Source organism: Carya illinoinensis, chromosome 7, assembly GCF_018687715.1.
Source record: "Carya illinoinensis cultivar Pawnee chromosome 7, C.illinoinensisPawnee_v1, whole genome shotgun sequence".
Lineage (NCBI taxonomy): Eukaryota > Viridiplantae > Streptophyta > Magnoliopsida > Fagales > Juglandaceae > Carya > Carya illinoinensis.
In genome coordinates this window covers 13,974,186-13,988,182 of record NC_056758.1, presented here as the reverse complement: position 1 = coordinate 13,988,182, position 13,997 = coordinate 13,974,186, and positions in this window count along the sequence as shown.

Below are 13,997 nucleotides of genomic sequence, written 5' to 3'. Positions count from 1 at the left end.
AACACTGTGGTGAGAAACTTACAGTGTGGAATAAAACTATTTTTGGTCATGTGCAAAGGAATTTAAAAAAGGCAAAAGACTAGCTATGTTTGGTACATCAGGCAGACCCTCTCTCTAATAACAGACAGAAGCTACAAGAAGCTAGAAATGAGGTACAAAAATGGTTAACCAGAAATGAGATAATGTGGAAACAGAGGTCCAAAGCCTTGTGGTTAGCTGAGGGTGATAAAAACTCAAGGTATTTCCATCATAAGGCAACACAGAGAAAGAAGAAGAATTGGATAAAAGAAGTGAAGGATTCGAATGGAGTTTGGCAGAATAATGAAAGAAGAGATGAAATTATTCTTGATTATTTTAACTCTCCCTTTAAAGCTGCTGATGAAGTGGGAAGTATGGGCTTTTTACAAGGTCTGGCAGGCAGAATAACACCTGATATGGTTGAACAATTGGATTTGCCCTTTTCAGAAGATGAGGTAAAGAGGGCTTTAAATGAGATGCATCCAACAAAGGCACCTGGTCCAGATGGTATGAGTCCCCAATTTTATCAAAAATACTGGTCAGTGGTGGGCAAGGATGTTCTGAATCAGTTCTTCATGCATTGAATAATGGTTGCTTTCCATCTGCCATCAACCACACTTATGTCACCCTGATTCCAAAGAGAAAAAATCCTGAGTTAGTGTCAGATTATAGACCAATAAGTCTATGTAATGTGATATACAAATTGATTTCAAAGATTCTAGCCAATAGATTGAAGCTGTGCTTGCCTGCTATCATTTCACCATCTCAAACAACATTTGTTACTTGTAGACTTATTACTAACAATGTGCTAGTTGCTTATGAGATGGTTCATTTTCTGAGAAGGAAGAGGAAAGGGAAGGATGGCTTTATGTCACTCAAGTTGGATATGAGAAAAGCTTATGACAGGATTGAGTGGTGTTTTCTTCAGAAAGTGATGGAACAGATGGGGTTTAGTGAGAAATGGGTGAAGCTGATTATGTTTTGTGTTCAGATAGTTTCCTTCTCTATTCTTGTAAATGGAGAACCAAAGGGACCTATATATCCAACTCGTGGATTGAGACAAGGAGATCCTATCTCTCCCTATCTTTTTCTACTATGTACTAAAGGTTTAATTCTATTGTTGGATTAGGCTAACTCCCATAATCAAGTTGAAGGAATTCGAGTTTGCAGAGGGGCCCCCAAGCTAAATCATCTGTTATTTGCAGATGATGTGGTTCTGTTTAGTAGAGTTAATATGCAAACATGCTTAAACCTCCAACATCAGCTGGACATCTATGAGAAAGCCTTTGGTCAAAAGGTTAATCATGACAAAACCTCCATGGTCTTCAGTCAGAATGTAAATCAGGCACAGATGGATGAGATTATGCAGTTTTGGGGAGTGCATCAGTTTCAACAATATGATAAATACCTTGGTTTGCCAACTATGGTTGGTAGAGGTAAATATCAAGCTTTCTCAACCTTAAAACATAGAGTTTGGGCCAAAATGCAAGGGTGGAAAGAGAAGCTATTATCACAAGGGGGAAAGGAGATCTTACTCAAAGATGTGGCCTTATCTATACCAACATACACTATGAGCTGTTTTAAATTACCAAGGTCATCATTATGTTCTGATTTAGAAGGGATGATGGCAAGGTTTTGGTGGGGACAGAAATCAGATGAAAGAAAAATATGTTGGTTAAGCTGGAAGAAAATGTGTGATTCAAAGTTTAGTGGTGGATTGGGATTCAAGAATTTACAGTTGTTTAATATAGCCCTTTTAGCTAAGCAAGGATGGAGGATTATGACTCAGGAATCATCTCTTCTTCATAGAATTTTTAAAGCTAGATATTTCCCTACTTCTAGTTTTAAAGATTTAATGCTAGGTGGCACACCTTCTTTTGTTTGGAGAGGTATTTGGGAAGCTAAAACATATCTTCTTAAGGGATGTAGGTGGCATGTAGGAAATGGTCTATCTATTAATATCTAGGAAGATTATTGGCTTCCAAATCACAAGTTAGTACCTACTCCTCCCATAACAGCAACTGATTCAGCTTCTGAGAGGGGTAATTCTGTGGCATCCTTGATGATGCAGAATCCAAGAAGATGGGACATAGAGAAGGTCAGAAGCTTGATACCAGCAAGGGAGGCAAATGAGGTGCTTTCTATCAGATTGTCTTCTGAGGATGTTTCTGACTCATTGGTATGGGAACATGAGAAAAGTGGGCTGTATTCTGTCAAAAGTGCTTACCAGTTTTTTCACTCTAAGGATACAGATAGAAACAGAGCTGAAAGTTCAACTACTACAGACAAAAGTCTACTATGGAAGAAGTTATAGAAGCTTAATATACCTCATCGAGTGAGAGTATTTGCATGGAGGACATGTAAACATATTCTACCTACACTGCAGAATCTTAAAGCTCGGAAAATGATTGATAATGCTGTTTGTCAATGGTGTCATGCAGAAGAGGAGGATTTAAATCATGCTCTATTTTACTGTCCTCTTATTAGAGACAGTTGGAATCAATTCTTTCCTTTCATAACAGATTCATCTCCTAGAGTGGACTGTCTGCACTTAGCTCTATTAGTTCTGAGAAGTAACAAGGCAGGGGAGTTAGAGAAGTTCTTCTTAATAGCTTGGGGTTTATGGTATAGGCGAAATCAAAAGATGTTTGAAATCAACCTGCTGACAAAAGACCAAGTCATTCAGCATGCTCTCACCTTATATCAGGAACATACTGCAGTATATGAAGCACAACAGAGAAAACAGAAGTATAGTTGCAGATGGCAGCCACCTCCTGCAGGTTCATTGAAGCTTAATGTGGATGGAGCAATCTTTAGTGATCAATGTCGATCTGGTATTGGTGTGGTGTTAAGAGATGACACGGGACAAGTAACTTTTGCTGCTAGTAAACCAGAAGTTGCACTTGCTGACCCAGTGGAGATAGAGCTCATTGCTATCTTGAGAGGAATTTAGTTGTGTATTCCTCTAGGTATTGTTGAGCTTCAAATTGAAAGTGATGCACTTCTTGTTATTGAAGAACTAAAAAAGGATGGAAGATCTTCAACCCTATGGAGTTTGCTTATTCATGAAATCAAGACCCTTCTATCCTCTTTTCCAGCTTGGTCTATTCAATATAGAGGCCGTGAGTCTAATGGTGTAGCACATAATCTGGCTAAGTTTGCATGGCATCTTGATGATATTGCTCTATGGTGGGATGTTATTCCTGAATGTATATCCCATGCTAGTTGGGTTGATTCATCATTGTAATGTTTGTTTTTATGAATGAAGTTTGTAGATTTCCTATCAAAAAAAAAAAAAAAAAAGGTAGAAGCATGATGCATGATGGTGTGCCTGTGGGTGTAGTAGGGTGGATGTAATCCTGAAGGGTCCTAGTGGGTTGATCTCTGTGTTCACTCATTTCCTTAGAATTAGAAGAATTATCAAAGAAATGATTAGAAAAACTAGGCTCTAACTCTGACTCTAACACAGGTCTACAAGCAAACCGACCCAAGGCATTTCTATACCTGTGCATGCAAGGTAGAGAAAAATGCAACACTAAAGAAAAAACTACAAAAAGAAAAAGAAAATGAAAATGAAATAAAGATGCAACAAGCAAAAAGAGGGAATGAAGTTATTGCCTCTACAAAAAAAAAAAAAAAAAAACTATCTAGCAATTCTTCTACCATCTCCCTGGAAACGGTGTCAAAATTTGATTATGCCCAAAAAATAACGCGATAGTTGTAGCACAGCTTTGGAGTGTTGATTCCATAGAAAAGCAAATTAAAAGAAAAGCAGAAGGAACAAAGAAACTAAAGAAAAATATTAAATGATTAATGGAGAACAAAAATTAATTTTAAATGCAAATTAAAATGAAGCAAATTAACTAACAAAAAAAGTACTCAAATTTGACGAATAGTAAAGCGTCAGGAATCCCTTGCACAAATCTAATATTTTAATTATTCTCACTTCATTGAATAACTCAATTGGGAACTCAATTCCTAAAATTTTCAATTGAAAGGTATAGAATTCTAAACCAAAATTAAACCAAATGTAACCATTTGAAAAATCATTCACCACTTCTAAAATACGTAAATTATTATCACAATTGAGAAAATCCAACGACGACAATATACTTAGGGAGCAATATTGTAGCAAAGAATTAAATCAATATAGATAAATAATTGATCCAAACATAATAAAAAAACTAATTCATTCAATAGAAAAAGCATAACTGAATTCATAAACAGAATAAATTTTATGACTATTCAGAGAAGAAAACATCGACAATGAATTTAGAATGATAAAATAAAAGAATTTTAGTAATTGAAATTCAAATACATAAATTATAAATACCATCTAATGTGCAAGTTCATCCTAACCCTACTTGAGAATTTAGTTATCGATAAATATAATGGTCAACAAAAATTTCAAAAGAAAAATAAAGCAAAAGGCAGCCTTGGAAATTAATTTCATCTCTTCGTTCTTCAGTCCATCCTCAAACTAGATCTACCTCTTGTGCCTCTCCTCCTCCTCCAATTTCGTGCTAATGATATACTTATATAGGGTAGGAACCCTAATGACTTCATGATTCACGTATAAAAAAATCGTCTAAATTTTAAGATTCATCTTGATAGCCATATACGTGCTTCAGGAGTTCAATGTAGTAATCCTTAGAAACTAAATTTTATCCCTTTAAGATAGATTTCCAATGCATCAAGAATCGAATGAATCTAATATATGAGTGAAAAGTTATAATTAAAATAGTAAAGTATGTCGAGGTTGTCTCCAAGGGAACTTTGGACTTAGACTTCTTGCGGTTTCCTTTTGCTATTTTTTTCTTTTTTTGCTTGATCCAAATTGCTCTAAAACTCCATGAAAGTCGTCCTTTGAATTTGGTTGGACTTTAACTTGCTCTTTTATAGGCTCTGAAATTAAACATAAAAATCTGCTTAAGAGTATCCCAAAGTAAATAGAAACTCAATTCAAGAATACACATTAATTTTTATGATTTGTATTCACATTTTATCATTTTAGTTCAATAATAGGGCATTTAGAGTGCAGTTTCACGCACTCATCACTTCTCTCCCACATTTCTAATTTTTTTTTTCTATTTACCATTTCATCCCCTTCTCATACCACTTTGGGACCCCGAAAATCTCTCTTCTCAGCAGTTACTTCACTCTCCCACGTTTTTCTATTTTTTGTTTTTCTCTTCTTTGCACCCAACACGTAGACATCCCTCTCTCCATTTTTCTGTGAGTTTCTCTAGTAAACCATCACTTCAGGCTACAGGTTAGTCCTTCTCAAACCACACCCAACCTTCACCTCAGGGAACAATGGCCCCAAAAGGAAAAATACCCCTGCAATGCTAGAAACCATCCCAAATTCCTCATTGTCTATACACTAATGTCGAGACATTAAGCAAACGCACGCATGTTGCACCATCATGGAGACACTTACCAACCACTGTCCGTCAATGTCCCTACACCACCACCACTCACAAAATTGTAAATCACCAAACAATCTTCTCAATCCTCTCTCCACTGCCCAACACAATTCACAAACTTAACCAAGAAGTCTGCAACATGCAGCTACTGTCCAAGGGTCAAGCAATGTAGAATGCACCTAGTCTACAGCATTCAGCTACTGTCCAAGGGATGAGTAATGCAGCAGGTAATGCACCTTGTGGTGGAGCACCTGGTGTGTTATGTACAAAAGAAACAAAAGAAGTAGTGGGCACATGACACACCTATTGTTTGATAAAGTTAGCTAGAAATGTAGTAGACAAAATGTTCCTTTGTGTACAGTGAGCAGAACTGGTTCCTCTTTTTGTTTCTTTTCTATTTTTGGCATTATGCCTTATGTATATGCTCTATATAAGAAAGTTTGTATTCAGTTGATAAGAAAATGAGAAAAAGCAATTCTCTTTTTCCACCATTGTTGTCTTTTCTCGAGGTTCTCTTCAACAACTCATCAATTTGGTTTTTTGATCTCCTTAACACCCTTATCATGCCTCTCTCATTTCTTCAAAATGGTATCAGAGCGGGTCACTTGTGATTTCTACTTCTGACTTTTTTTTTATTTCTCTATTTCTTCTCATTCAACATTCTCACAATTGTAACTTACTACCCTGTCATCATAATGGCTGATGAAGCATCCTCTTTTAACATCTCTCACAACTCCTCTCCATCTGAAAACCCCAACAACCCATTCTTCTTACACCACAGTGATAATGCCAACACTATGACAGTCACCCCTCACTTGACAGGACCTAATTACCTTTCATGGAACCATTTATCCGCACTAGCAATCTCCATAAAAAAACAAGCTTGGGTTCCTTGATGGAACCATCAAGACACCTAGCCTCACAGACCCTCTCTACATATCGTGCTTGAGATGTAACAACCTCATCCTCTCATGGATCCTAAACTCAATTTCTAAGGAGATTGCATCTAATGTTTCATATATTAGCTCTACAAAAACAATGTGGGATAAACTCAAGGCACAATTTGCACAACCAGACAATGTGAGGATTTACCAACTCCAACAGCAGCTTGGTTCTAACATACAGGGTTCTCAATTTGTAAGTGACTACTTTATTCAACTCAATGCTACTTGGGAAGAACTACACAACTATAGGCCCCTTCCTCATTGTTCTTGTGGGTTGTACACTTGCAACATTGTAAAATCCTTTGTTGAGGCTCAACAAACAGATTGTGTTTTTAAATTTTTAATGGGATTGAATGACAGCTTCAAAAGCATTAGAAGGCAGATTATTTTGATGACTCCTATGCCATCTTTGGATAGGATTTTTCCATTAGTTTTGCAAGAAGAAAGGCAAAGGGAAACTCATGCCCTCTTGCTACCTAGCCATGAAACCTTAGCCCTAGCTGCATTCCAATCTAATAGGAGAGACAAGGCTGAAGTAACATGTTACCATTGCGGTAAGAATGGACACACTAAGGACAAGTACTATCGACTGATTGGATTCCTTCCCAACTTCAAATTTGCTAAGTCAAAAGGAGGGTTCTCATCTAGGCAAGTTGGGCACCTGGCAAACCAAGTCACATCACAACTTATGAGAAGGCAACCATTGAAGGATCATAGTTGCCCATTACTGAAGCTCAGATTCAACAGCTCCTTGCACTTGTCAATGCTAAGACATCTGAGCTTAATGTTGGTAACCTTCCGTCACCTAACCAAGAGAAATCTGCAAAAACAACAACCAATGCCCCTCATTCCTCCAACATGGCGGGTACAAATTGACACCCATCTATTGCTCATTCCTTGCCAGATTCTTCCATTTTATTTGCAACTCACCATGAGCAGTTTACATCTCTTTTAAATCACCACTCAAGCAACTCACAAACTGTACCTTAGATTCTTGACACTGGAGCTACAGACCACATGGTCTGTTCTACGTCACTACTCACTTCCATCACTTGTGAGACCAAATCCTTTGTTCAACTTCCTAACAAAACTCAAGTCAAGGTGACTCACATTGGGACTGGGAAGCTATCTGACTCTTTAACTCTTAATAATGTCCTTTGTGTATCCTCTTTCACCTTCAACTTAATTTTTGTTAGCAAACTCACTCACAACATCTCATTTCCCTTGTTTTTCTAAGCAAACTTTGCTTCATACAGGCCCTCTCTTCATGGATGACGATTGGACTTGCTAGAGTATACAATGGCCTTTACTTCCTCACTTCCTGTCTACCTAGTTGCAATACAGTCAATGTTCCACTTTCTTCCAGTCACACTGTCAACCAACCAATTTCTGGTCATGTCTTTCAAGCCAACCAGGAGCAAGAATTTGATCTTTGGCACTTTAGATTAGGACACATTTCTCAACAAAGAATGAATGTAATTCAGTCTTGTGTTCCCAATGTAAAAAGTGACAAAGATATGCAACGCACTACTTGCCATTTGGCTAAATAGAAAAGAAAAGCTTTCAATCTGAGTACCTCTTGTACCTTAGCTCCTTTTGAACTAATCCATTGTGACATTTGGGGCCCATATTCAAAAGCTTCAATCCATGGTTATCATTATTTCTTGACTATAGTTGATGACCACTCTCGAGTCACTTGGGCTTATTTAATGAAATTAAAATATGAAACAAGGACCCTTTTGCATTACTTTGTTCACATGATTAATACTCAATTTAGTGCCAAAATAAAAATAAGATCTGACAATGGATAGGAATTCAGCATGCCCATTTTCTACAATTCCAAAGGAATTATGCACTAAAAGACATGTGTCTATACATCTCAACAAAATGGGGTGGTTGAGAGAAAGCATCAACATCTCCTATGTGTTGCTAGGGGCCTCATCTTTCAAGCTTCCCTACCTCTTCATTTTTTGGGGAGATGCTGTCATGACAGCCACTCATATCATTAACAAATACCAACTCCTATTTTGAACAATAAATCTCCCTATGAAGTCCTTTTCTCAAGAGTCCCATCATACACACATCTAAGGGTCTTTGGATGCCTTTGTTTTGCATCTACCCTCTAGCATAGCAAAACCAAACTAATTCCTAGAGCCAAGAGATGCATCTTTCTTAGCTACCCAGCTAATGTCAAGGGATATAAACTCTATAACGTAGAGAATCATTCTTGTTTTATTTCTAGGGATGTCATTTTCTATGAATCCATCTTCCATTTTCAAAATTCTGACTCCAACACCATCCATACTACACCTCCACTTGGTTTGGTCCTTCCTTCACCATTGTCAGATCCAACTCCTTCATACCTTGAAACTATTCTGCACTCACACACACACAAATCCCACATCACTTGATTCTCTTGACAACAATTCCTCATCAATTGAACATTATCCATCTACTCAATCTCATACACCTTCACCACAAACTCTTCACTCATCACCTTTTACTAGTGATCCAGTACATGACATTCCACCTAGAAGATCAGATTGAGTTAGGCATCAACCCACTTACCTACAAAACTATCACTATCAACTTGCCTCAACTGCTCACCCCCTCCGCCAACACTTAACCTACACAAAATTTTCACCTACTCATAGATCCTATGCCCTTTCCCTTTCTCTATTACATGAACCAAAAAATTACCAAGAAGTCATGAGATCTCCACATTGGCAAGAGGCAATGAACTCAAAATTGAGAGCTTTGAAAAATAATGGAACTTGGGTTGTCACCACTCTTCCCCTAGGTAAGTCAACTGTTGGCTGCAAATATGTGTATAAGGTTAAGTTGAGATCTGATGGGACCTTAGAAAGGAATAAAGCTTTACTAGTAACTAAAGGTTACACACTAAAAGAAGGATTTGACTACCAAGAAACCTTTAGTCCTATAGCCAAGCTCACAACAATTTGAATTTTCTTAGCATTGGTAGCCATTTATAATTGGCACCTATACCAAATGGACGTTCACAATGCCTTTCTCCATGGAGATTTCGATGAAGAAATCTACATGGACTTGTCTCTAGGATATCATTTTCAGGGGGATTCATGACACTCTAAAGATAAAAGGTTGGTTTGTAAGTTGCATAAGTCTCTTTACGTACTTAACCAAGCCTTTCACCAATGGTATTCAAAATTTTCTTCTTCCTTGACCTCAATTGGTTTCCAACAATCCAAGTCAGATTATTCCTTGTTTACAAGGAATGATAACTCAGGTTTTGTGGCTTTGCTAGTTTATGTCGATGACGTAATTATTAGAAGCTCTCACATGGCTGCTATTGACAACATAAAGACATACCTCCATTCTCAATTTAAGATTAAGGATCTTGGCAACCTAAAATACTTTTTAGGGTGTGAGATTGCCAGATTAGCCTCGGGCATTCATGTATGTCAAAGAAAATATAGCTTGTAACAGGTTATAGGATGCTGGTTTACTTGGATGCAAACTAGCCAACACTCCAGTAGAAATGAATCACGAGCTATCACATTCATCATCAGACATCTTAACTGAGGCAACAGGTTATAGGAGACAAATTGGGAGGTTCATTTATCTAAGCATAACTCGACGAGATATTACATATGCTGTTAGCATTCTTAGCCAATTCATGGACAAGCCATCTCATATTCACATGGTTGTAGCTCATAGGGTCCTAAGGTATGTGAATGGTTTCATAAGATAAAGTATTCTCCTCTCCTCACAATCAACTTTGCATATAAAGGCTTTTAGTGACTCTGACTAAGTAGCTTGCCCAGAAACTAGAAGGTCCATGATATGTTTTTGTATCTTCATTGGAGACTCCTTAATCAGATGGAAATCCAAGAAACAAGCCACCATCTCTGGATCCTCTACGGAGGTAGAGTATAGGTCCTTGGCCCATTCCAGTTGTGAAATTGTGTGGATAGTCTCTCTTCACAAGGATTTTAACATAGATCATTCAAGGCCAGCACTCTTGTATTGTGATAGCCAATTAGCAATCTACTTGAACAAGAATCCAGTTTTCCATGAGAAGACTAAACACATAGAGTTAGACTGCCATTTTGTTAGGGAAAAGGTATTGTCTAAGGTTCTTACACCTATACATATAGCCTCCAAATTTCAACTGGCAGACATCTTCACCAAGGTCCTCCCTGCTGCCATTTTCTATTTTCTACTATCCAAGATGGGTACCTTGAACATCCATGCCCATCTTGAGGGGGAGTCATAAACTTCACCAAGAAGTCTGCAACATGCAACTGTTGTCCAAAGGTTGAGCAATGCAGCATGCACCTAGTCTGCAGCATGCACCTACTATCCAAGGGATGAGTAATTAGCAGGTAATGTACCTTATGGTGGAGCACCTGATGTGTTTTGTACAAAAGAAACAAAAGAATTAGTGGGCACATGACACACCTGTTGTTTGATAAAGTTTGCTAGAAATGTAGTAGACAAAATGTTCCTTTGTGTACAGTGAGCATAACTAGTTCCTCTTTTTGTTTCTTTTCTATTTTTGGCATTATGCCTTATGTATATGTTCTATATAAGAAATTTTGTATTCAATTGATAAGAAAATGAGAAAAAGCAATTCTCTTTTTCCACTATTGTTGTCTTGTCTCGAGGTTTTCTCCCTCAACTCATAAATCTGGTCTTTTCATCTCCTTAACACACTTATCATGCCTCTCTCATTTCTTCAACAACAACCATCGATCAAGCTCTACGTTTTGCTGCCATCACCACCAAAGCCGACTCCTGGCCACTGTACTCCCCTCAGCCTTGTTACACCAAACTACAGTTTCCCAAGGAGACCGAGCCATTGCATACTCCTCCACGCCAACAGCCCCAGTTTCCTATGAAAATTTTTGCATTTTCTAGGCTTTGATTTCTACCCACTAATTATATATTTTTACATAAATGCCCTTGACCAATGTCTAGCTTCCAATGGAAGATTCTAAGTTTTTTTTCAAGTTAATTACATCTCTACCCTTTATTTGTAAGTCATGGTAGATGGTGTTATTTGCTTTTAGGGGGATACATTGAGTCCAATTTTAATTGTTGAAAAACACCAATAATATTTGGTGTTCGGTTAGGCTTGATTTTTAAATATTGAGTTGAATTATGTTAAGTGAATGTTAAGTGGATATCAATGACTTTGGGAAGTGATGATATTGTAGAGTTATGAGGATTATAGATTTTTTTAGGAGAAATAGGTTATTTTAGTATTTCATGCTTAAATATCAAAATAAGTGTTTAAGTGGAGATTTAAGAAAATTACATGTTTATTTTATAGGTGACGATTGATATACGTTAGGCACTGTTGTGGAAAAGTTTTGAAAAGTTAAAAAGTCCAGGTAAAAGGAGTTCCTATGCTAGACTTTGCATAAAAAAAATATGGATTGAGGTTGATTTGTAAAACATATTCATGTTATGTTTTGAAAAGAAATGTAAAAACAACCTCAGTTATGTGTTCTGCATTATTCATGAAATCTGAATAAAAAGGGAAAGCATTTTCTGTTATGACTAGTTTAGATATGAGAAAAATTTTGGGCATTCTGTTTTGAACTGTGAAAAAAAAAAAGAGCGAATACGAAATCTGAAAATTTGTGCATGTTATGTAAGATGCTGTAAATATGTTTTAGCTAACTGAAGATGTTCTAAATCTGTTATTGATTATGTGAAAATGATATGAATCTATCCAATATTCTGTTTTGATGATGTGTCATCTAAAAAGCCTTTGGCATGACATTCTGATTCTATTTCTATTCTATTCTATTAAGTCCATGCCACGGGTAATAATAGTGGTATACGGCCCTGTCATGAGTAATATTAGTGGTATACGACCCTGCCAATGGTTACAGCAGTGGTCTCTGTTTGAGTGCACACCAGTTGGTGATAGAGTGATTTATGTTCTACTTGGCTATCTGCATATGCATAACCTTACCACGAGGGTTAAACATGGCCTCTATTCTAATATGATGCTCTGACATGATGATGAATTGATTAGTTATGCTATGCCAAAGGATACTTTTGAATAAGAATGTTTTTGAACTTTCGCTCTGATATTTTTTATAACATGTTTTGATTTTTGAATTTTGAAAGTAAAAATGTTTTGTTTTACATTCTGAACTCTATAAATGCTCATGTTTACATACTAGTATATGTTCTTTACTTACAGAGTTATTGATAACTCACCCATTATCTCCATAATATTTTCAGATGTTTCGGATGTTTTAGCTGAGGATCAAGAATAGGAAGCATGGGTAAGATTGTGTGAGCATAGCAAATTAAGTATAAAGAAGGTACTTTGATTATTGGACAGTTTATTTAGTAGTTTTGTTTTGCTATATTAACTTGGTATTTTGGAAGGTTAACGTTTACTTTGAAACTTTGTGGTGTTCCTAGTTAATTATTTTGAAGTAGTTGGTTTAAACTATGGAGATCTATGTGTAATTAAGGAATTTGAGTTTATATTTCTACTGTGAGATATGATTCTAAGTGATAAGAAGTAACTCTCTGACCCATCCAGGACTAGGGCATTACACACTTACTGAAGAACCATCATACAAATCTTTGATCGTTGAACTTTGACTCTACCAGCTCCAACCATGTCGTCTTCCACTTCATTGACTCCTTACAGTAAGATGTGCTCCTGCTTAATGGATAATTTGCTCAAAGGGGCATCATCATCCCTTAGTTGCCAGGTGCAAGTGCAAGAGCACTCAACTTATGTAGGCGAGGATCGATAACTCAAGGGAGTGTTATTGCCTGTTTCCACTATGCGAATGCAAAAGCACTCGGCCTAAAGTGCAAGAGCCAAAGTAGTCATGGGACTTTTATATCATGTTAGTTTCTATGCGAATGCAATGGCACTCGACTTAATAGGGGCAAGGGTGAGGGTCGAAATAGTCAAGGGATTGTCATCACTCATTGATCATTGTGCTAATCCAAGGGCACTTTGACTAAAGGGTGAGGGTCGAAGCAGTCAACGGACTATCACCATGTTGGTCACCATGTGAATGCAAGGGCACTTAGCTTAAGGAGGAAAGGGCCAAAGCAGTCAAGGGACTGTCATCACTCCTTAGTCATCATGTGAATGCAAGGGCACTTGACATAAAGGGGCACGAGGCTCAACAATCAAGGGATTGTCATCACTCATTGATCTTCATGTGAATGCAAGTGCATTCGTCTTAAGGAGCAAGGTGATTGAGCTGAAATATTGCATGTTTTAGCTATTTAAAACCAATGTATTTTAAATTCTTCATGATACTATTATTGGTTTTAGATGGAAAAATAGTTAATAAGCATAAATATGAGTTGTGATTTTTAATTGATTGATATCATGTTTATGCTTAATTTTATAACTATAATTTAATGGGACAATATTTCCTCACATATATAGTCTATTTTTGATAATCTATTTTTCTTTTAATTTGTATTTGAGTGCTATTTTTATCTCTTATTTTCAGTTCAAATAAAATTTACATGAAGAAAGCGATGTACTTCAACAGCTAAAAACAAAAGACGAAGACTTTTGGTGGAGTATGAACATAAGGCTTGAGGCGGCAACTTCTTGTTATTTAGCTTG